The 23303-nt window shown below is 41.8% G+C and overlaps 1 protein-coding gene across 2 annotated transcripts in view; it reads left to right on the top strand.

Annotated features, from left to right (window-relative positions):
* Window positions 1-4588: 4588 nt before the first annotated feature.
* Window positions 4589-23303, top strand: part of PTN (pleiotrophin) — a 100754-nt gene continuing 82039 nt past the window's right edge. For both annotated transcript variants that reach the window (XM_032643028.1, XM_032643027.1), the window contains exon 1: window positions 4589-4875. The gene's annotated coding sequence lies outside the window, so the exon portion shown is untranslated. The remainder of the gene's footprint in view (window positions 4876-23303) is intronic.

The raw sequence follows: 23303 nt of genomic DNA on the forward strand, positions 1-23303 counted from the left end.
ACAAACAAAAACAAAGAAACAAACAAAAAAAAAGATGGGTCCTTGAAGACTTTAAAACACTGTCTACCAACCTGTGTTGTTTGTGAGATAAATTCCTGAATTACTTAAGCCCTTCTTAGTTGAGTTTTCTGTTTTCTTATCAAAAAACAGCAAAATCATTTAAAAAATTACCTGAAATTGAAGTAAGTTTTGTAATATAGCTGCAGGGAACAAAAAATAAAAGGTTTTTAAAAAAATTCCCTTTCAACTATTCCAGAGAGAGGATGAAAAGTGTATTCATGGGACTTCTGTCAAACCGAGGGCATGATGAACTGTCCTTTTGCCTTCTAGCCATATTGAAGAACTCGGGGTGGTCATCAGGAATCCAAGCATCCTGCCAAGCAGGCAATCCGGGAGACCTGCTGGCCAACTTTTCAGCAGGTGCCTTCACATTGTTTAACTTCATGCTGATCACGCTTCTTGAACTTGTCACTGCAGAATCAGCGGCCTCATTTTCCAAACACCCTTAGGACATGTTATGATTTCTATGACTTCAAATCATCTTGCATTTAGTTATATCTTAGCCTGGTAACACCCATGCAGGGAGCTCATTAATTACCCCTGGAGAGGCTGGGAACTGGCATGAGCAAACCAAGGTGACTGCTGACAGGCGCTTTTGGGGACAGAGAAAGTATGAAAGGGTAAGTTAGTTATTCTTCACGAGAAACAGGGACACGCGGAAAATGTCTGGACAGTGGATTACTGCTGTAGCCTCCTAACTGGGATCTCTGCTTCCACCTTTGCCCTCATGTGGTCCATTCAACACAGCAGAGAGACCCTGTTGGACCAGAGTCCCATTCTGCCACTCTTCACGGCTCCCCACCTCATTCAGAATAAAAGTGGAATTCCCGTGTCCTTGCGGTGGACACAGGCCTTGCATGATCTGGCCTGTTACTTTCCTCACCTCCATGCACTACGTTCCTGCCCCAGTGACCTCCCCACGGGTCCTCTATCATATCCGGCAAAGTCAGACCTTTGAATTTGCTGACCTTTGTCTGGAGGTCCTTCTCCCCCAATATCTGCTTAGTCAGCTCCCTTACCTCTTTTAAGTCTTCACTCACATTTCTCCCCAGAAAGTTTTTCTTCCCCCAAATTGATGATTTCATCTTCCTTCACGGTCTTTTTTTCCATGGCACTTATCACATCCTTAAAAAAATTTAATTCCTTAATTAATTTCATTTGCCTGTTTATTTATATAAACAAAAATGTAAGTTGTATGAGAGTAGGGATTTTAATCTTTTTCTGTCCATGGCTCTATTCACTCAAAAACTTAAGTGCTCAGAGAATGTCAGCTAAATAAATGAAATGACTTGAAATCTTAGATCAACAGACCCATGACTGTGACACAGGAAGGAGTTTGGATTTGAAGCTGCACATTTTAGAGTGCATTAGAAAACATCTTCTTAAACTTTGGTGTACATGCTGGGCTGATATCAATCTCACAGACTTCTATTTCTTAAAAAGAAACTCTCTTTAATCTTCCTTTATATTTTTAAAATACAGTGGTTAAAAATGGTAATTATGGCCCCATCCAGCCATTATAATCTCTAATTAAGAGCCTGGGAAGCATGGTGGTGATGATCGTAGAACAATGTGAGTGTACATAATGCCAGAGAGCTGTACACTTAAAAATCATTGTATATTTTACCACAATAAAAAAGTAAAAATAAATACAATTTTTTTTAATTAAAAAAATGCAATGGTTAATAGTGTTTGTCAGGGTTTCTCAATGTCAGCTCTATTAACATTTCAGGCCAAATAATTCTTTGCTGTGGGAGCTGTCCTGTGCATTGTAGGATGTTTAGCAGCATCCCTGGCCTCTACTCACTACATACCAGTAACAACCCCTCCCCTAAGCTGTGACAACCAAAAATGTCTCCAGTCATTGCCAAATGTTCACTTGAAGGCAAAATTGCTCCTGGTTGAGAACCACTCATGTAAATAATTTTCATATGTTCCTATTTGAATAAAGGGTTATATTTTTCATATAACATGTAATGGAGTGGAAATCGTGGGGATCTCATGCTTACTTTATCAACCCTATAGATAAACACCATAATAACTGGTAGCAACATGTTACATTTGTAGATGTTAAGATAATGTTTAAGAAGGTAGAGAAAATGGGTAACTCCTTGTTTAATAGCCTGGAAATTTCACCCCTATGGAGGGAGAGTGAATATGGAGAAGTCTCTTTCAGTAAAGGGTCTGGGAAAAATAATAATAAAAAGTAATAATGTCCATTCCTCCACAATTTATACAGGTAAAATCAGATTAAAACAAACATTGCTGTATTTCATTGGGTAAATGGGATCACAAAAGGGAAACAGGCAACAGGAAGTCTGTGTGTAGAAGGAAGGTAGTTCCTTAGTCATTTATTTCATTTGAGGATGGTGTGTGGCAGGTGTATGGAGAGTTTGGTTATGGGGACAGACTAGAGGTGTGTAAGTGAATTTCTGATGCCTCTGCTTTTGAAAAAATGGATGGATTGATTGATTCAAAGCACTGCTTGTAGAAACAGCTCTTCGTCCCCAGCCAGCTCCTCCATGGTACACTTGTCTACATAGCCGTCAGAGTCCCTAAGTCTCTAAGAAGTACTTCCCACAAAACAATGCTTCTTATTTTGGGGTTTAGCTTGAGTTCAAAGTACATGTAAATTTTAAGAGTTATATAAGGCACTTAGGCCATCATCAAAAAATCTACAAACAATAAATGCTGGAGAAGGTGTGGAGAAAAAGGAACCCTCCTACACTGTTGGTGGGAATGTAAATTGGTGCAGCCTCTATGGAGAACAGTATGGTGGTTCCTCAAGAAACTAAAAATAGAACTACTGTATGACCGTGCAATCCCCCTCCTGAGCAAATGCCCAGAGAAAACCATAATCCAAAAAGATACATGCACCCCAGTGTTCATTGCAGCACTATTTACAATAGGCAGGACATGGAAGCAACCTAAATGTCCATCAACAGAGGAGTGGATAAAGAAGATGTGGTACATATATACAATGGAATATTACTCAGCCATAAAAGGGACAAAATAGTGCCATTTGCAGAGACGTGGATAGACCTAAAGACTGTCATACAGAGTGAAGTAAGTCAGGAAGAGGAAAACAAATATGGTATACTAACGCTTATATGTGGAATCTAGAAAAATGGCACAGATGAACTTATTTGCAAAGCAGAAATAGAGACACAGATGTAGAGAACAAACTTATGGAAACCAAGCAGGGAGGGGGGTGGAATGAATTGGGAGATGGGGATTGACATATACACACTACTATGTATAAAATAGATAACTAATGAGAACCTACTGTAGAGCACAGGGGAGTCTGCTCAATGTTCTGTGGTGACCTAAATGGGAAGGAAATCTAAAAAAGAGGGGGGTTTTATATATATATATATATATATATATATATATATATATATATATATATATAAATAAATAATTCACTTTGCTGTGCAGCAGAAACTAACACAACATTGTAAAGCAACTCCAATAAAAATTAATAAAAAAGTTATATGAGGCACTTAATAGATATTTATCAAACTGAATTAAAAGGATGTTACCTCAGAACTACAGGAAATGGAAGTATATTTTGCAACCACATTTGGGGTGGGCGCCATCAAGTGATAAGCTGAAAGGAAGTAAAAGCAGCAAGACAAAGAGCAGGAAAAAACGGATGAGCGGAGGAGAACCTCAAAATTTCCTTTTTGAGAATGTTTGGGCAAATTTGTTTTATACTTAATCATTTTTGTGCAATACTTTCATCTATATCACAGATACTCATCTATGGGTTACTTAAACAATCCTAGGTATATTATCTTAGCTTCTTTCCTCATTCGAAGAAAAATGTAATTCCAGAAAGACGCAGAATTCCAGCCTCTGAGTTTTACAAACCTCGGAGTTTGAGCTACGTTCGTTAACCCCCTAAATTCTTGGGTGTCAAAGGCATGTCACTAAATAGGTCACTAAATGCACCAAGGAAGCCAGAAAAGGAAAGAGCCCCCTAAAGGAAAGTGGCATTTAATTGGGAACTTTCAGACATCTGTCACTCTGTGACAAGCGCAAAACAGTCCTTTGCACATGTGGTGACGCGCAGGTGGGATGGGACTGACAGCTGAAGTGACTGAAGCTGTGCGGGGCGAGGGCGATAGGCGTGGGGACAAATGAGAGCCTGGTCTTGAAGACTGCTTTTCCACCCTGAATATCATTTAAAAAGAATCGCCGGGGGCCCAAACTGTACTTTAAGATGCCATCAATCGTCCATTTAAGATGCGCTACTTGATAAACTGGGGTACGCACCCACCTAAAGAAGAGGTCATGCACAAAGTTTGGGAAAGAGATACTGCATCTGTCTCTGCTAAAAACGAAACAGGGCTTCATCCTCTGGCCCTGGGTTCAAATCCGCGTGCTGGCGCGGGTGGGGAGATACTGCCCCTGGTGAACCCTGCTTTTAATAAGTTTCCCAATCAGCTCTCGAGGGAAAGGCGCGCCCCCCCCTCGCCCAGCCCTCGTATTCTCCCTGCCAGCTTCTCTCCTCCCTCCCATTCTCCATTTCCCTTCCGTCCCCTCCCCGGCAGGGCGTGCTCCACTCCGAGGCAGGATCCGTCTGGTTCCCCGCCTTCCAGTCCGAAAATCCCGCCAAGGGAGCCGCAGAGCAGAGAAAAGCCAAAGTGGGGAGAGGGGAAGAAAGAGACCAGTGAGCCACCGTGCGTGCCGGCGGCGGGGAACAGGCGCGGCCGCGAGCAGCAGTGACTCGGGTACCTGGACTCCGGGCAGAAAACCTCGCCCCGACCAACAAAGGCAGCCTGAGCGCACACGGCACGTTTGCAACTCCGAGTAAGTGGAAGGGAATGCGCGGTTCCTCCGAGGGCTCTCCGATCGACTTCCCCTTCATCCTCCGCCACTTTTCTGGGTGCCCGCGGATGATCGTGGTAGGAGTGGGAGAGGGGCTGCTGGTGTCTTTGCTGGTGCGGCTGCTTTCAAAACTGATTTGCTCCAGAGGCATATTTTGGGGGCGTCTGGTCAGGATGGTCAGGGTGCCCATAGATGGGTGGAAGGAAAGAAGCTTTTGTGATGTTATGTGCGCATTTGGACTGTGTTCCTGCTTCCAGCGGAATGGAGAACATGCAGGGGCTTTGCTCTTTGTAAAACCTGAGTTAGTAGGTGTGTCTGTGGCTGGGTAGAGAAGAGAGAGAAAGTCAGGCAGCCTGAGCAAGCAGGGCTCATTTTCCCATCCTTCCCCTGCTTCCCGGATTGCCCCAGGGCTTGCCAGCTGATGCGTCTTAGCTGGCATTTCTAGGTACCAAGTGGGGGCTTGTGCCTCCCAGTGCCAGCTGACCTTGCGGGTCCCTCGCAGAGCATCCGGGCACTCCTTGTCCTGCCTGCCAGCCCAGGAAAGGTTCTAGAAATGGTTACGTCCAAAGTTTAAAAGACACACCTTGAATCCCATTTCTCATTTGAATAATTTTAAGAACTGCCCTGTACAGAGACACTTGAACTTTTTATTTCACCCACATAAAGCTAGGGTATATTAATTACCAATCTGCTAGATGCTTAGTTTCTGAGTTGATGTTTCTAATAAGTTAAACTATTTTAAAAGAGAAGAATGTATTTAACTCCTTCCTTTCTCTACTTAACACACAGAACATAAAACTTGCTCTCTCTTCAACACACACACACCTTTTTCTTTAACAGAACACGCAGGAACACCAGAACACACACAGAGTTTATCTACACTCCTGTTAACTCACCCCTACCTCTGTTAACAGCTGCTCTGTAAGTCTGGGGGATACATTGAAAAAGTAGGAGTGGCATGTGGTGGGGGGAGGTGATGGTTGGGGAGAATGAACCATTCGAGAGAAATCAAAGTTCCAGCCTCTTGGCATCTTTTGTTTTCATCTGGAGGGTTACTGAGGCATTTTGCTTTAACAACTTGAGAAAGGTGACCTACGGGTGTGTGTTGGAGGGAAGGGCCTGGGAGGAGGTCCAGGAACTATCAAGAGGAGCTTTCGAACTAATAACATAACGAAGCAATTTCATGATCTCAGGCAAATGTGGAGTTGACGAAACAGCAAAGCCCTTTTCAGCCCCTTGATCATCTGGGGATGAACTGATATTTGAAATACTGAAAGGTAATGGGAGTGAAACAAAAGAGGTGTGTCTCCCAGCGTAGAAAATAAAGCTTCTATTTTCCATTTCATCATGTTTCTTTTTAAGTAAATTATGCATTCTAAAGACCAAATCATTAAAAAAAAATTATAGTCCAGTTAAATTCTAAGAAAATTGGAGTGGTATTTTCTTTTTTCCTCTCTTTGGGACATGAGTTATTTTAGAGTGGCAATATTTGTTCTTTCTCATTTAAATTAGAGGATGAGCTTTTGAGAAATTATGTTGTGAAAAAAACCTCTAATACCATTATTTTGTGCTTTAAGAAACTTTGGTGCTTTTAATTCTCTAATCGTATTTTATATCTGTAGAAGTTGATCTTTCCTCTCCTCCTGTTCCCAGGCCTCTTCTAGGACTTTTTTTTTTAATCATTTAGGGAAAGGCCTCTATAAGGAACACCCACCTGAAGCCATACTTAACGCATTAGGTGCTGTGTTCCAGATGTTTGCTTGTCCGTACAAATGTATTGTATTTTCAAAGCTAGAGTGTGAGAGAAAAGAAACTACAGTTAATATGTGACTTTTTATTTTCTGACTTTTCGATGGGGTATTATATAGAATGAGGATGATAACATATATTTAAAATATTTATAGTACAATATATTATGTTTATAATACATAACTTTGTGGTTTCCTGGACCTCTTTTCATGGTATTGGGTGTAATAAATTTACTGATTTATTGAAAATTTCCATGTACCTATTCAGTCTTCACATAGAGCAATATGTGGCAGAACCCACATTTTTTAATGAACATTTTTGATGTTTTTATTCTAGAAAAGCTAGTGGCCTGGTTTGAATTCTCACAGAACCTGATCATTGGAAATAACTTGAGAGAAATAAGGTCCCCAAATAACTTAATCACTTTTATCAATAAAATCAATCCTAGAAATTAAGTATTTTGGGTTTAAATTTTTTTTCCTTTTGAAGATACTCTTGCTTTCTTACTTAAATGACATTCTCATGTGAATTCTGATCATATTCTTATTTGCCATGTGGTATTTTATTACTATTCAAAATCTTCTCAGGAGACTGAGTTTGGGTGGCTTGTTCGAAATGGTGTATTAGTTAATGGTGGATTGAGGGCCGGTAGTTAGAATTCAGATTATAAATTCCAGTTCTCCCAACACTTACACTTTTTAATACAGTGACACAGTGAATAGGATGGCTGTCCTTGACTTCCCTCCTAAAGGTAATGCCCAAACTGAGACCACCCAGGGTGATCAGGGAGCAAGCTGGTTTACACCTGAGTGCAGGTCAGTCCAGTTTAAAGAGTTGCTCATCTTTAAGCACCAGGTGAGTCAGGCCTCCCAACAGCTCTTGTTTGGATGCTGAGTGGAGCTTCTCTAAGGGTGGTGAATGTTGTCTCTTTTGGCTGAAGTTCTAATGAATAATCAGAGAACTTTTGTTTCCTTTTGACACGAAACCATGTCATTTCCCTGGGGTAAAATAATATTCAGATATGGAGCTTCTCTTTACAAGCTGGGCCAGCTTTTTTCCTTCCAGAGTCAATTGGCTTGAGTGGAATTTGGGCCACAGCCTCACTTTGGAAAGTTCTCCATTCTTGATGTTTATGGCCCATTCAATTTTCCATCCACTGGGCAATTTTTCCATGCACTTCTTCCCAGTCTTGTATGTGGAATCGTTTTCCACATGGCATAGGTGTCATACGATCTTTCTAGATTGTCAAATATAACAAGCCTTTTGTTCCTATTTTAGTATTTGGTAAATGACAAGTTAAGATTTCTGTGGTTTAGAAGGATAACTATAATGTAACGTTATCAGAGGGCATTATAATTATGGTAATATTGCAGATTTGATTATGTAGATCACATTCACCACAAATCCCTATTTCTTCATAGTAAGCAGGGAATACAGTGAATAGTTCATGCTTAAGATATTTTGAGAAATAACTTAATTTTTTCTACTGGGCTTTATTTTGGAGCCATTTCTTCGTAGTAGGCTTAAGATAAAGTGATATTTCAAATAAAAACGTCATCATAATGAGTTTCCTAAAAGCAGAGTTCTTAGATTCTGAAACTTCATAGTTAGTGAAAAAAATCTATTGCTACATATTAATCTTGAATGAAGTAAGTCATAGTAACTGACACTTGGGCTCTTAATTCTAAGAATCGTGCTTATTAAAAACCAAAACATCATTGTAAGGCAAAAATAGCATTCTGTATCTCTCACCTTTTATTCCCACTTCTTCCACTTTTCATACTGAGATATGAGATGACTGTTCTTCAATGACATCACAGACATGGAGGGAACGATAGCAAGTCCTCTACCTTCAGCTGTGGAATTTGGGTGAAACTGGATGAGTCTGAGATTAACGGCGCCAAGGGAGGGTTTTCCCAGGCAAATCCTCCCTCTAGGTGGCGCTCTAACTCCCCCCTCCACCCACCCTTCCGGGGACTTCAGTTCCTCCTTTCCCAGCAGCGCCAACACTGGAAAAGCACATCGTTTACCTCTTGGAATTACTCACTTTTACCACCAGCTCCACCCCACCCAGACCATGCACCCCTACAAGGCAGGGACTCTCTCATTCCTCTCCAGAACCCTAGCATATCTAGAGTGAGACCATTGAAATGCCCAATGAATATCTGAATGAGTGAAAAAATAAGTAAATGACTCTGAATACCATTTTCTCTGCTCTTCCTCATGTTCCAATGACCTTGACTGCCTTCTATACTCAATCCCTCTATACATCACCTGGTACCAATTTCCTGTTTAAACCCAAGCACCCCATTCTCAACCTTGAACCTCTAGAAGAAGGCTCTCCTGTCTTTTCCTCTACCTCCTTTATTGCAAACGTCATATAGGTCTGCCAGTTCTCTGGAGCGTCTTCCTAATCATATTTCACCTTGTTCGTTTTAAGGCTCTTGACCTTGCATGGTCTCTGACTCACCTGCATAAAGGAGAAGGAAACCTTACCTCTTCTTTAACAAACTGTGTTATTCAAAGCCTTAAGACTGAACACTTGGGACATTATTTTCATCATAACTTCGTTGTGGCTACAGGCCTTTGCTTTTCAGAACTAATAACATTTATTTTCTCATCATATTTTCATAACCATTCTACTTAGGTAGGCTGAACAGGATTTTTTTTTAATTGATAAGGATACAAATTCAAAGCGGTTAAGATGACCCCATTATTTAATACAAGAATCTTGATGATCTTAAAAGATCTTAAAATTCCTAGTTTGGATATTTTTTTCTCCTCTATAATATAATGCCATATCTTCCTCTGACTAATTAATTTTCTTTCTCAGTTGCCTCTCATGTCAAACCTAAACTTCAGTGTATGTAGAGTAAGCGGCCAAATCACCCAGCGTAGTGGTTTCCTTTCTTCCTTTCTTCTATTCGGTGTTTATCAGAATAACTCACGTCTTAGCATCCAGATGCCTGGAGCCCATCCCCAGAGATTCTGATTTGAGAGGTGGAGTCAAGGAAGATGGACATGTGACAGGGCACCTGGATGCAGGTGATGTATTAGAAACATTAGCTGTAATGCTCCAATATTTGAGCTCTAAGTTTAAAGAAATCAAGGTAAACCACAGCTACGCTTCTCACTAGCTGTGCGACCATTAGCAAATATCGTGGTCTTTCTTGCTTCCATTTCCTTATCCCTAAGATGACAGCACTAATACCTCCTAGGATTGACATGAATATTAATCTAGAAAATGAGTGTGAAGGACAGAACCCAGAGTCTGACTGCTACGGAGTATTTGATGAGGACAATGGAAATGCTGATTAGGGGATGCAGGCCTGCCCACCCGCCCCCCATGAAAGACCACCCTTGCTTTCCCTCCCCCACTGCTTTATTTCTCATGTCCAGCTGGCATGAGAAAACAAACAGAAACCTAGGTGAGACTTTCTTCTTCTTGAAATGCTTCTGCCCTCTCTAGTCTCAGACTGTTCTCTCTCAATGCAGATCCAAAACCCCTTCTGAAAAGAAACACACGGAACATGTGATCATGCCCCAGGTCCCAGGGAATTTGACATGTAAGGTCCCCGAATCAGACTGTTGACCTTGGCCTTTCCTGCAGTGTCTAGGAAAGCATTTTGCCTACAGGGCACTCCCAAGCCAAGGTGCAGCCATCTCATTGCTGATGTTGGTGACACCCATAGCCATGTGCTGTGGCCCTGCTGCCATCATGGAGCCGTCAGCTCAGAGGAAAGAGTTCAGGTTTGGATTCAGGAGCCTGCATTTATCTCATCGCAGTCCTGCCGGATGCTGAGTATGTCCCCGTATCTCCTGGAACCTCAGGGTTTTCATCTGTAAGCTGGTGATGATGTTGATGATGATGGTGTTGAGGGTGATCGTGATGATAGATGCTTTGCCTACCTCACGGGCTGGTGGTAAAGGTAAATCGTAACAATGCACTGTTTATAAACTGTAAACTGCTACGCTAAACATAAGCTACTGTTAACGAAATCAGTGGGGCCAGTTCTGCCTGTCTCTTTCCCCAGTTCTGCTGCTTGTCATTATCATTTTCTCAGGACCCCTAGAGATTGCCTGAGATGCTGAAAGGTAAGTTTGACCAGATGAAGCGAGTAGGAGGAAAGATGTGTGACAGGTGTGAAGAAAAGGAAGTCGGAGTCAGAGTGAAAAAAAAAAGTGAGTAGACAATTCTAAAAAAGGTTAAACTAAAATGGTTATGAATTGTCTTACTAAATATTATGTTATAGGGCTTCCTAAGAGTTGTAAAGGATGCATACCAAAAATTTCAATCGGTTATTCTCACAATTTAGTGAGAATAGGTTTTTACAGTTGATTAGCAGCACTTTGTTTATACTATAGCTGTGCTTCTCACACTTCAATGTGCATGTCAGTCACCTAGAGATCTTGCTAAAATGCGATTCTGATTCAGTAGGTCTCTGGTGGACTCTCAGGGTCTGCTTTTCTAACAAGCTCCCTGGTGATAGCAGCTGCTGGCCTGGGGACCTCACTTTGAGTGACCAGTCTCTAGTGTGTAGTTCCATAAATTGGGAGAGCAGGCAAGAAATCAGAACTCTCTAATCATGACATGCATAGCTTAAAACACACAACGAAGGTCACTGACGATTTCCTACTATGTGCTTGCAAAAGCTGATCACTCCTGTATCTTCACGTGCGAGTCATATTTACAATGTTGGATTATTTATAAAAGAAATTTGCAGTCACCATCCGAATTGCTATGGACTTGACTGAGCCCCTTAAGAATACAAGGCCCTTTGTCAGGTGTGATCTCAGGCCTCTCACCAGTGCTTCTTCTGGAGCCTTCCCCTGCGAGGGTGTAAGTGATAGTAATAGTGTTTAGGAAACTTCATTCTTACGATGAGAAAGATGTAACTTAATACGCTTTCTGAATGCTAGAGTATTCTCTTATTTAAGGTTTGAACATCTGTTTTTCCCTTGGATGTGCCTTTCCACACCATAAGGGAAGTAGAGCAGGGATCATCCATCTGTGTGGCTTCCTGGGAGATGCTGGGCTGCCTAAGGAAGGAGCCAAGGACTCTTGCCTCAGAGTCCAGATTCAATCAATACGGAACATATCTCAGTAACAATCTTAGGGAACAGAGAAAGTCTCCACTCAGGATAAAACAAATGGAGATCATGTAAAACTTTAAAATAATGTTTTCATAATGGCCTTCCTTATTTGCTAATAACATGGCCTGTTCTAAACCTGCCCATGGGGTTATTGCTCCCCATAGCAGAGAATCATCGCTGAAGCTGTAACACATAGTGGCCTTCATTTCTGAGCATTAGAACATCCGAAGGCTTCCACTGGGCATCTTCCAGTTGGCCAGATGGGGTGTCCATGTTAAGTCAGAAGTTGGATCTTTGGCTTAAAAAAATATCCTGCAGCTTTGGAGAATCTTATGCAAGGGCCAACTTAGTTCTTCAAAAAATATTTTCTATAAAAGAATGTTGCCTTCTGGGTACAGGATATTTCTTTAGATATGGTCCAAGGTCATCAAATGAGGAAGCCTGAAGCTGCTATAGGAAAGAAAGCAGGGAGTTTATTACGTTATTTTAACTGGTGGAGGTACTTAAGTTTTGAAACAATAATGTAAAGCCTTTCTTCTCAACCTCTTTTCTTGATTACAATATATAGTTAACTGTTAAATTCAATGACTCTGGCAAAACACAGAATCTTACATACAGCTCAATTCATTTCAAACTTGTGAAAAGTTTGATTAATTTTAATGATGTGAAAAACAATAAGGGTTTTTTCATTATTATGTTTGTTATTAGGAAAACACAAATATATACCTGGAGAAACATATTATTTTTTCTCATTCTATAAAAATGTCCATGCTACAAGATATTAATTTTTTTTAAATTATGAAGAAGGGAAAAAATGACTTATAATCCTGCTCAAAATGGACACCACTGTTAACACTCTGATACACTTTCATAGTTTTTCTGATTTAACCTTTGAAAATAGTTGCACAAATAATTGTGTGTCCTGCTCTTTAGATCAACATAGTAATCGATGTATGCTATATGTTTGTAGCTTTCCACACATTAACATGTGCGTTTGTTTCTACTAACTGGGCCAATTAAGATGGAAATTCAATTTATTTAGCTTGACATGGGTAAATTTGAATCATAAAGAAAGCTTAGTAGATTAATCTGATGGACTCTCATTAAAAAGTTGGAAATAGAAAAATGCAAACAAACAAACATAATCCCACGAAGCAAACAAATAATCTTTCTCCCAGCAAAGGATGTGCTGTTTAGACGGAACAGATAATCCTGTGGACCTTAGTGTGTACAAATTAAAGGTCAAGCTGAGTAAACATTATCTTCCATTCTTAACCTTGAGGACCCTTCCAGATACATATCCAGGGGTAAAAGTCTCCCCAGGGAAGCCACAGCTGCCTGATCCCACCCAGGTCCAATCTCACCCCCTTAGCAGGTCCCAGGAGCCTGCGGAACTTCTGAGCTGCTCTGGGCTAAGAAGAGAGGGCCTAATGCACTGCACGTGGGTAAACCTGCAGGGGCAGCAAACCTCTTTGATGCACGTCACTCCAGGGCTTGGCATCCTTGGGTGAATTATTTATTTGCTCTATAATTATTTGGAATGAATAGTGTACAGATTGGCTCTAGTTTAAAGTGAGTCAGATCAAATTTGGGTTTGTCAACCGCACTCTTGTTTGTAGAGGAGGGGTGGAAGGCTTTTATTGTCTATGCCAGTATTGGGATTCCCACCAACTTGAGCCTGAAATGATTTCTAGCCTTTTAAAACAGTGGTTTGAGTCTGATGGTTAGGGATCACAGAGTCTGCCCTCTGATATATGATATCTGGGGATTTGAAGATGTACTTCAAGGCTGTCATAAATGAATTTGGTTTGGAGAAACAGATCAAAAGCAATTTAGCAGGAATAAGTTGGTAGAGGTGGATTTCTACCAACTTCTCTCTAACTAGATCCACATTTCCTAAAAGCAAGCTAACTGTGGGTTTCCAACATCTCATCCAGTGATGTTCTCTTGCAAGAGGTTAAAATGAGAGCAGTTAACTTCAAAGGCAGCAGAACCAAGAAGACAAAAGAAATAGAAGTGGACTTGAACTGAGACCTTAGGGAGAACATCCAAAAATCTGATAGACAGAAGCCAAGCATGAGCTTGCGGAGAGGAGCTTCAGACCTCACAGAAAACTCTACTAGATAGCGCTGAGGTCTCCTCCACTCTGGATGAACTGCTCGGCAACTCGCTTTGGGCCCTTTTGGCCCATCTGGCTCTGGTGGGGTTCGTTAGGAGGTTTCTCTCCAGTGGATTTGTCTTGTTTGCTTTCTAAATCTCCTAAGCTCTACATGCCTCTTAGTATAAAAATGCCAAGAAGTCATTCCAGGACAGGAACCAGCCTGTCCCCTCCATGTTCCTCTCAGAGGAAGTATTTGAAGGCAAAACAGAATCAATCAGTTGTTCTAGTGAAGAGTTGCTGCCTCAAATAGAACTTGAGCAATCTTGGATGCAGGGCCATGACTTAGACAACCTGGTCACTGGAGTCAACTAATCCATAAAGTTTACACTCTCCACCCCATTGTTTCTATTCATATTTCCCCCACTCTTGCGGGGGGATCATGAAAGGAGACCAAGGGAAAGACCCAGGGGCTCCCTTTCATGGGCACAACAGGATCCCTCCAGGCCCAGGGCTTAGCTACACACACACTAGTTAGCTTCCTGGGTTAGGTTTCTACCCTGACTTCCATTTGCCGCCTCTAATGCGTAACATTAAATATCTGTTGAAATCAGAAAAACGTTTAGACTTGGGCATTTCTATTAAAAATTGTTTAATTTTGAAGAACAAATATTATTTCCTTGCCTCCTTGCCATCTCAGATTGACCCCTTTCCTTGTCTAACTTCCAAGTCCATACCAAGGTATAGCCAGATTTATGATCATCTATTGGAACTTGAGCAACTATTGAAAATAAGTGTAGAATAGAGGAAGGTGTGACCACTCTTCTTAAGGTGATTTTAATGTTTCTTTGGTGAGGAAGATCAGCGTAAGTATTAGGGGCTGTTTTCCTCAAAAGGGAATAGATTTCACTACTCATCTAACATGACATGGGATTGCTTATCTCTACTCTTGGTGGAATTTAAGCAAAATCACACGTTGTCCCTTGAGAATGTTCAAATATTTGTATCTACTGTGACTCCTAATGCTGCAGCGAGATTGGAGTTCCTGTGGGGAGGCCAGGAACCTCTGAATTGGAAGAGGTGAGAAATGTGACAGTTGAGTATAGGACAGTTAGTAAGGCTTTAAGGAGCAAGTAAAAAAATTCTCTCCCAGAAGCTGGAAATGGAGAAACTATGGGACTGTGGCTTATCTGATAAATTTGACTTTTACTGAAATGAGGATGGGGACATACCCAATGAGGAGCACCACGTGCAAATGAGGGACATTTAAGGCACATCCTAGAAAGGATAAGACATGGAAATATTGACTGGTGTTTCCTGAAGTAAATCTGCAGATCTTATAATAGGTTCCTCACGATAGCATCTAACTGATTTTATTTCCATTTGGAGGTCTCCATATGAAGAGGCTTCAATTATTAAATCATTTTGGATTGTCTACCCTTTGTATTTAAAGAAAGTCACTATATTAATTCTGAGTTTCAGTGGTCCTGCATCTTCCCACTGAACCTCTCTGTTCTATACTGTACTGCTAGACAGTTGTTTCTAGTTCTTTCACGTTACCACTACCCAAATAACAAATGGCACATGTTTATCATTTCATAGAATTAAGATAACCTTTAACCTAGTTCCTACTCAATGTCCCCTCTCTCCTGCAATCTCCATCAACCCTGGCAAGATTTAACATTAACTGGCTGCCCTAACCAAAAACTGTGATGTGAGCAATCATTTTCTTTGGCATCTCTAGCTTTTCTGCTCTGTCTTTCATACTCAGGGATGTTTCCATTATCAATGTGCAGGCACCCAGAGTCCCAGCTCCTGCTGTTGTATGAAGACATCTTGTATCCAGGCTTCATGCTGGCCGTGGGCATCCCTAGTTTCCCTTAATGTGCTCTGGGGACACATGGCAGTATGTCAAAGTTCAGAAGCTACCAGTGTCTCTGAGGCTGTGTTCCTAGGAACTGCCAGGGCCAGGGAGGAGCCGTCATCCTCTATCACTAGCTACTTCTGGAAGCTGAAGACCTTGCTTTCTTGTCTTAGCATTCCCCTCCTTTTTCCTTTCTGAGCACAATTCCCCAACATTACTAACAATGGCAACCGAGTCTCTGAATGGTTAAGTAACTTGTCCAAGGTCACGAGGTAGTAAGAGGTAGAACTGAGATTGTAGATCAAATATATCTAACCGCAAAGCTCCTCGATCAGGGCTTCCCTGGTGGCGCAGTGGTTGAGAGTCCGCCTGCCGATGCAGGGGACACGGGTTCGTGCCCCGGTCCGGGAGGATCCCACATACTGTGCGCGGAGTGGCTGGGCCCGTGAGCCATGGCCGCTGAGCCTGCGTGTCCGGAGCCTGTGCTCCGCAACGGGAGAGGCCACAGCAGTGAGAGGCCCGCGTACCGCAAAAAAAAAAAAAAAAAAAAGCTCCTAAATCACACTCTTCCACCGCCACCCCACTGTCCTATGACAAGGGCCCAGTGAGCATCTGAAGATATTTTGGTCCAATCCCTTCCTTCTTCCTCTTTCCTGCATCCAGGAATATGCTCTCCTGCTATGTATTTTATTCCTACCTCACTATGATCTAGAGAATACACTCTCTTGGACAAAGAATCCTGTTGTCAGACCTGACCTTTCTGACTGCATATTATTGCATATTGTTTTATTCTCCATTGCTTTCTCAAGCATCGGTTCTCCTGGCCTGGTGGTTCGACTGGCTCGTGCTGAGGAAGGGGACGGGGGGAGTGAAGACAGGAGGATGTCTGGGCAATGCTCTGTCTGTTCCTCCAGGCTGCTATCACCTGACCAAATTGTTTGTTGGATTGCTGTGTTCCAGCCCCAGGGGAGGCCACAATGCCTTGTTTGTTTGTGTATGAGAGTCTCTGGCTTTGATTAGCAGCTAGCTTCAGTGCAGCTGAACATACAATAGGGACCAAAGGATGGGAAAAAAAATCCTGCTACAGTTTCCCATTGGAAAGCATTCACTGTCAAGCCTGGATATCCAGCAGTGGGGCACAGATGGACAGAGGCTGGGAAAGGTTAGGTGATGGATTCTCCATGCCCCGCAGCCTGTTGTGTGTGATGAAGTTGCTCCTTTACGTGAAGTATTGAGCCTTTATCCCACTAGATGCTGCTTACGATTAAGGTTTGAGACTGGTATTGATGTGGTTTGACGAGGGGCGAAGCCTGGAAGGCTGAAAAGCATGAAGGAGCCCCACGATGACGAGGGCAAGGGTAAAAACAGTGAAAAAGATGCACCTATCTTAAAGGGCTGGTCACACAGTTAAAAAAAAATGCCATTACATTGGCTGCACGGAAGAGGTAAAAATAACTATAATTCTATCAATGAAGGAGGAAAGTAGCAAGTTTTTATATGATAACATAGGCAAAGTTAGTGATTTCATAACGTAGACACACTGATAATAGATAATTTATTTCTTCTCATTAAATTAAATATGATATCTAGGGTAAGCACCCCCATCTGCTGGTAGCTGAATAATAAGATGTCTGCCTGAAGGAAAGACTCCTCGTACATCCTTAGAGCAGTGCGTAAGTTAGCAAGAATCTTTCATCAATAGAATATTTGTCTGGAACACTGTGCATGTTACAAAAAGCCACCATCCATTATCCTAGCTTGTAGGTACCTTATTTCGGTCCTCATAAGGGGTACAAAGCAGGCTTATAGTTAGAAAACCATACGATGATGAAATGGTAAACGAGTTGTTATCACATTGTCTAGAAGAAGAAGGTATTCCAATCTGAAGTGGAAAAGGGAGGCTGCATGAAGGGGGTAGGGTTTACAAAGACAGAGTAGTATTGTCTATGGCAAGAAGGCACGGGGAAGGCATTGTAGGTGAGGGATGGAGAAAGAGGAACGCCAAAGAGATGATAAAAAGCAAGATACTGGGGGACAGAGAGCAGAAGGGCCTGATTTGTGCAGTCAGTGGGTGGCCAAGGAGTGAAAGTTAGGATTAGAAAAAAAGTTTTGGGTAACGATAGCAAGACCCTTAAAGGGCAAGCTGACCTGCTCGGATTCTATCCTGATAGATAGTAAGGCATCACTGAAGGTTCTCCACAAGCAAGGAAGGAAAACAAAAAACTTTGCTAGAGTATAAGAAAGATTATTTTCAGAGAAGTAACAGATTAGAGGTGAGAGAATCCGTTAGGTTTTAAAAAGTAATCCTCCCGGGGCTTCCCTGGTGGCGCAGTGGTTGAGAGTCCGCCTGCCGATGCAGGGGACGCGGGATCGTGCCCCGGTCCGGGAGGATCCCACATGCCGCGGAGCGGCTGGGCCCGTGGGCCATGGCCGCTGAGCCTGCGCGTCTGGAGCCTGTGCTCCTCAACGGGAGAGGCCACGGCAGTGAGAGGCCCGCGTACCGCAAAAAAAAAAAAAAAAAAAAAAAAAAAAAAAAAAAAGTAATCCTCTGTGTAACCACCCCTCCCCCCAAATTCTGGAAATCCTGTTCACGCTTCAGTGCTTTGCTTCAATACCATCTCCTCCATGAAAATTGTCTTCATTCCTCTAGTTAAAAATGAATACTTATTCCTTATTCTGTTTCACAACTTTCTATGATTTTTCTTTCATAGTTTATATCCATTCATTCATTCATTCAAAAATACGCAACGAGCACAGTCTACTGGGCTCTATGTTAAGTACTAGGAATGCAGAGATGAATACAACACAGTCTCTGTCTTTAAAGCTCACAGTCTAGTTGGGGGCCAGGCACATCAACAGAAAATGGATGCAGTATCAGTGCAATGATCTAGATAGGCACTTTTGAAAGCCCATAAGAGAGACACCTAATTCAGCTGGGGGTGGATTCAGGGCAGGCTTCCAAGAGGAAGTGTCTCCTGACTTGTGTTTAAAGACTGAAAAAGATAAGGGAGAGAGTGGGAGTTCTCGGTAGAGACAAGAGTGTGAATCCTGACTTCATTCTTACCATACAGTGGTTATTTTAAATGACTGTCTCTCCCTTACTTAACTAGCCCAATGCTTTGCATCATACCAAACGTCTGAAAGAATGAATAAATGAATGGATGGATGGATTTCTGATGCCTTGACATAAGTAGGTACTTAGGAGGAATTCTTTCTGGAGACACTATGAAGGAAAATAAAAGCTATCTGACATTAGGATGGAAGTCTAGATGTTAGGATGGAAGGTAGGGGCATGATAGGGTAGTGAAAAATGAGATGTTGACCAATTTGAAAGAATTCCAGTGCCACTGATGGAAGAAGTCTAGAGAAAGAGCTGATATGGGGGGAAGAGGGAAGTGTTCTGGGCTAGAAGGAATTGTGGAGAGACTGGATTATCCTCAGAACAGAGTGTGAGCCGGACTCAGGCTTCTCAGGTCTCTGACCTTCATGGGCACCCTCAACGTCTAGGAGACCTTTTCATGAGAAGGAGCCTCAGGCATGTGGTGGACGGTGGTGACCAGGCTCCCATCTAACTCAAATCCCCGAGCTCAGTACTATACCTTCCTCCTCAAGAGATCTTGCGACATACTTTTGCTAGAATGAGGCAAGGCCGCGTTAACAGTTTTATTTTCTGGGAAATATATGTTATGACTTTGGTCCTTATTTTAAGGTTTCCTTGGATGCATCAGCTTTCAGGAAAACTCTGTAATGAGGTCTAGGCATTTCACATGCACATGGAATGGTTTGAAGCCACACCTTCCAAAAGAGATCAGTTGGCCTGTGAGTTGCTTTCTGTACTTTGTTTACATTTTAGATGTGGGCTGATCACCACACTGAGATGCCCACACTTCCCTTGAAACTGCTGATTTTGCTTTGCCCAAAGGAATGATCTTCTGCCAGCAGGTACAGACTCATTACTTCTGCAGCCAGTGGAAAAAGTAGTTACTCATGAAACTCAGCACCAGAGTGACTGTGGAAGCCAGATTGTTATGGCTCAACGAATATTGATTAAAATATGTGGAGAAAAACAAGTGATGGGCCCTCAAAGGGAGAAAGTGTCTTTATGTCCAACAGTCTGCGGGAAGGCAGACTCTTTCTCCCTTTCTGGTATTTTCTTTCTCCAGTTCCAGGATCCTCCTTCATAGTGAGGGCAGAGTCAAGGTAAATGGATCATTTTCATTTTCCTTCCTTAAAAATTATTCTTTTAGCTTTGCTAAAAGAAAAGAAAGCTCGGGAAGTCAAAATTGTCTGGTTTCCAATCCCCAGTTCATTGGAGAGTCAGAAGAGGCAGGAAATGTCTTGGGGACAGAGATTAGACAAGATGTTTTCTAAGAAAACCATGGAGCCTAGGATATATTATATTTTTTATTGTTCCAGATTAGGATTTAGTCTCCAAGTCCTGTTCCACGTAATTTGGGGCCTGTGAAGGTGAAGTCTTGTGATTTTACAGAGGTTTTACCTCTTCTGGTTCCTTTGACCAATAAGTAAGCTTCTGCCAGGATGAGCCTATTGTAATACAATTAAGAATCTTTTTATCTGCAGATTCTCCACTTGATATTAAAAAAAATCATATCCTGTTTAGGCTTCTCTATAATGAAGCTAACAACTAAAACCCATGTAATATTTTTCCCTTCACAAATTGCCTTCATATATTTTATCTCATTTAATCCTCAGAACAATTGTATGAGATCAGTTTTTTTGTTTGTTTGTTTGTTTTTTTGCGGTACGCGGGCCCCTCACTGCTGTGGCCTCTCCCGTTGTGGAGCACAGGCTCCGGACGCGCAGGCTCAGCGGCCATGGCTCACGGGCCCAGCCACTCCGCGCGCAGCATGTGGGATCCTCCCGGACCGGGGCACGAACCCGTGTCCCTTGCATCGGCAGGTGGACTCTCAACCACTGCGCCACCTGGGAAGCCCTGAGATCAGTTTTAATAATTTTACCCCTATACAGATGAGGAAAAGGAAGCTGCTAGAATGGAGGAGGCTTGACCAAGGTTTCTCCAAGAAGGTGCCTCATCCATCTCATAGGATAGTTTGGGGAGTTTTCATAGTCCGTAAAAGTATTTTGTAAAAATAATTCAAAAAAAAGTTGGCATTCTGTTCTCTCCTTTGTATAGACTCTGTGCTTTAAAACATTGGCTTACACAACTCTAAAGCCGTTTCTTAAAGAACAGTTCACATGCATTTGGATCTCATGGGGTTGCATCCTCCACCTCTGAAATCAGAGCCTTAATGAATCAGAATATTTATTTTTAACCAGGCCATTTCGTATGCAGCAAAGTTTGAGAAACTCTTTGTGTGTGTGTGTGTGTGTGTGTGTGTGTGTGTGTGTCATAGTTTCACCTTATAGCTATTGAGAATAGGGTCTCTTATGGTGCTAGCTATCTTCCAGAAAGTATTGGTTATAGATTCTAGGTTTTAGACCAGACTCTAAGTCTGGCTAATTTTGTATTTGAATTAAATAATTTGAATTTTGCAGGCTTCCACTTCCTTAATTGTAAAACTAGAAGCCTAAAATAAAAGATCTCTAAGACACCCAAAGCACTTTGATTTAGCTTCTGTGCTCTTGCCAGATTTTAGTCTCCCGATTCTTTTCTTTCTCTTCATGATTCCGAATGTGCTTAAGTCAGTGGTTCTTAAAATGTGGTTCCTGATCTGCAGCATCACTTTCACCTGGGAACTCATTAGAAAGGCAGATTCCCAGGTACCACTCCAAACCTATTAAATCAGAAACTCGGAGGGTGGGGTCAGCAATCCGTGTTTTAATAATCCATCTAGGTGATTCTAACACGTGATGACGTTTGAAAACCACTGATTCATGCATTTCTGATCCTGGCTAATACATGCAAATATGTAGCAGCATAGTGACAACATCTTGTTTTCTTGGACCTATGCACTAACCAAAAATCTACAGCTCTCTATTCTCAGGGAAAGGCAATAAGGAATGTATGATCCCTCTGATTTTAATACATGACTTCTGAGGGTAAAACCCGATTTTGCACGTTTCTAAAGTAGCTTCTCTCATACATAGAGATAGAAGTCATGTGAAAGTCTGAGAGAGAAATGGTACTTTCAATTACAGGCAGTTTTTGTTTTGCATGGTTCCAATGTGCATGAATTTTTGTTACTACAGTTTAGTTAATTAGCACCTCTTCCCCAGCAGCATGGTTCAAATTCGCGTATATTAACTATAAATAATTGCATAAAGTACAAATTAAACTGCTAGCTCCTCAGTCCACAAAGCACTCCATAATAGATTTGCTTTCTGATCAGTGACCAGTCACATCACTTCCTTCATCCTTTGCCCATCATTGGTCCCTCTGCACCTGTTATTCATTTTATGCACAGACAGTGAAGCATGGAGTACTGTTGCCTCCTTGTCTCCCAGTATAAACCCAATGACATTTTTCAAAAACAGACAATTTAAAGAAGAAATTGGCCACCAGAAATGAATGTGCAGGCAAGAAATGAGAGGTGATTTAACACTGGAAGTGAAATTCAAATGAAACATAAATGGAGTTAGCGAAGAAATACCTGTAGGTGGGAACGTTGACACTGCTGCCAGTTGAGAGGCTCTGCATTACGCAGCCTAAGACACTTAGTGGAGCCACGCTTGTCTGTATAAATGAGAAAGGGAGACAAAACAAAGAGGATGAAGATGTCCCAAAGGGACTGATGCTGGCAAGAAACTCACTTAATTCTCAAATATATTTTAAGATGTTGAAAGCATGAAGAATAAAACGTCGGAGGCCAATCCAGACCTAGAAAGGCATATGACAATTGGCCAAGGCATAGAAAAGATGCTCACTCTGTATTGTAATTTACACAGTGAGAAAAAGAAAGCAAGCTGTTCAAAGTAGTCTTGATCAGTATTTTACCAAAAAAACGAAACACTTTATATCTTAACATTTCTAATGTTGTAACTTACCATATACTAAATAAGTATGAACTTTGCTATATTTCTTTATTTCCCTATACATTTACCTCTGATAGTAAGATATTTTTAATGATTTGGCAAAAGATTTTTGAAGCTCAAGGAACAATCATAACTATTCCCAATGATTATTAAGGTTGCTTTCCATGGTTTCACTTTACGTGACCATTTTTATTGTCTCACACTTCTGTGTAAAGCAGTGACTGCCTGTATATATCTGTCTATATATTACTTCTGAGAAATAACTATATGAGATTATATATTTTGTATTTTTAAAAATAGAGTATAGATGAAAACATCTACCCATTTATTCACTCATCAAATTTTTTTTTTTTTTTTTTAACGCGGGCTTCTCACTGCCGTGGCCTCTCCAGCCGCGGAGCGCAGGCTCGGGACGCGCAGGCCCAGCAGCCACGGCTCACTGGCCCAGCTGCTCCGCGGCACGCGGGATCCTCCCAGACCGGGGCACGAACCCGCGCCCCCTGCATCGGCAGGCGGACTCCCAACCATTGCACCACCAGGGAAGCAGCCCCACTCATCAAATATTTATAGGATACCCACATACTATACTATACGGCAACACAAGGGTGAAAATGTAGAGGGTACGTGCTTTTATTCTTGATGAATGAAGAC

This window comes from Phocoena sinus, chromosome 9, assembly GCF_008692025.1.
Source record: "Phocoena sinus isolate mPhoSin1 chromosome 9, mPhoSin1.pri, whole genome shotgun sequence".
NCBI classification, from domain to species: Eukaryota; Metazoa; Chordata; class Mammalia; order Artiodactyla; family Phocoenidae; genus Phocoena; species Phocoena sinus.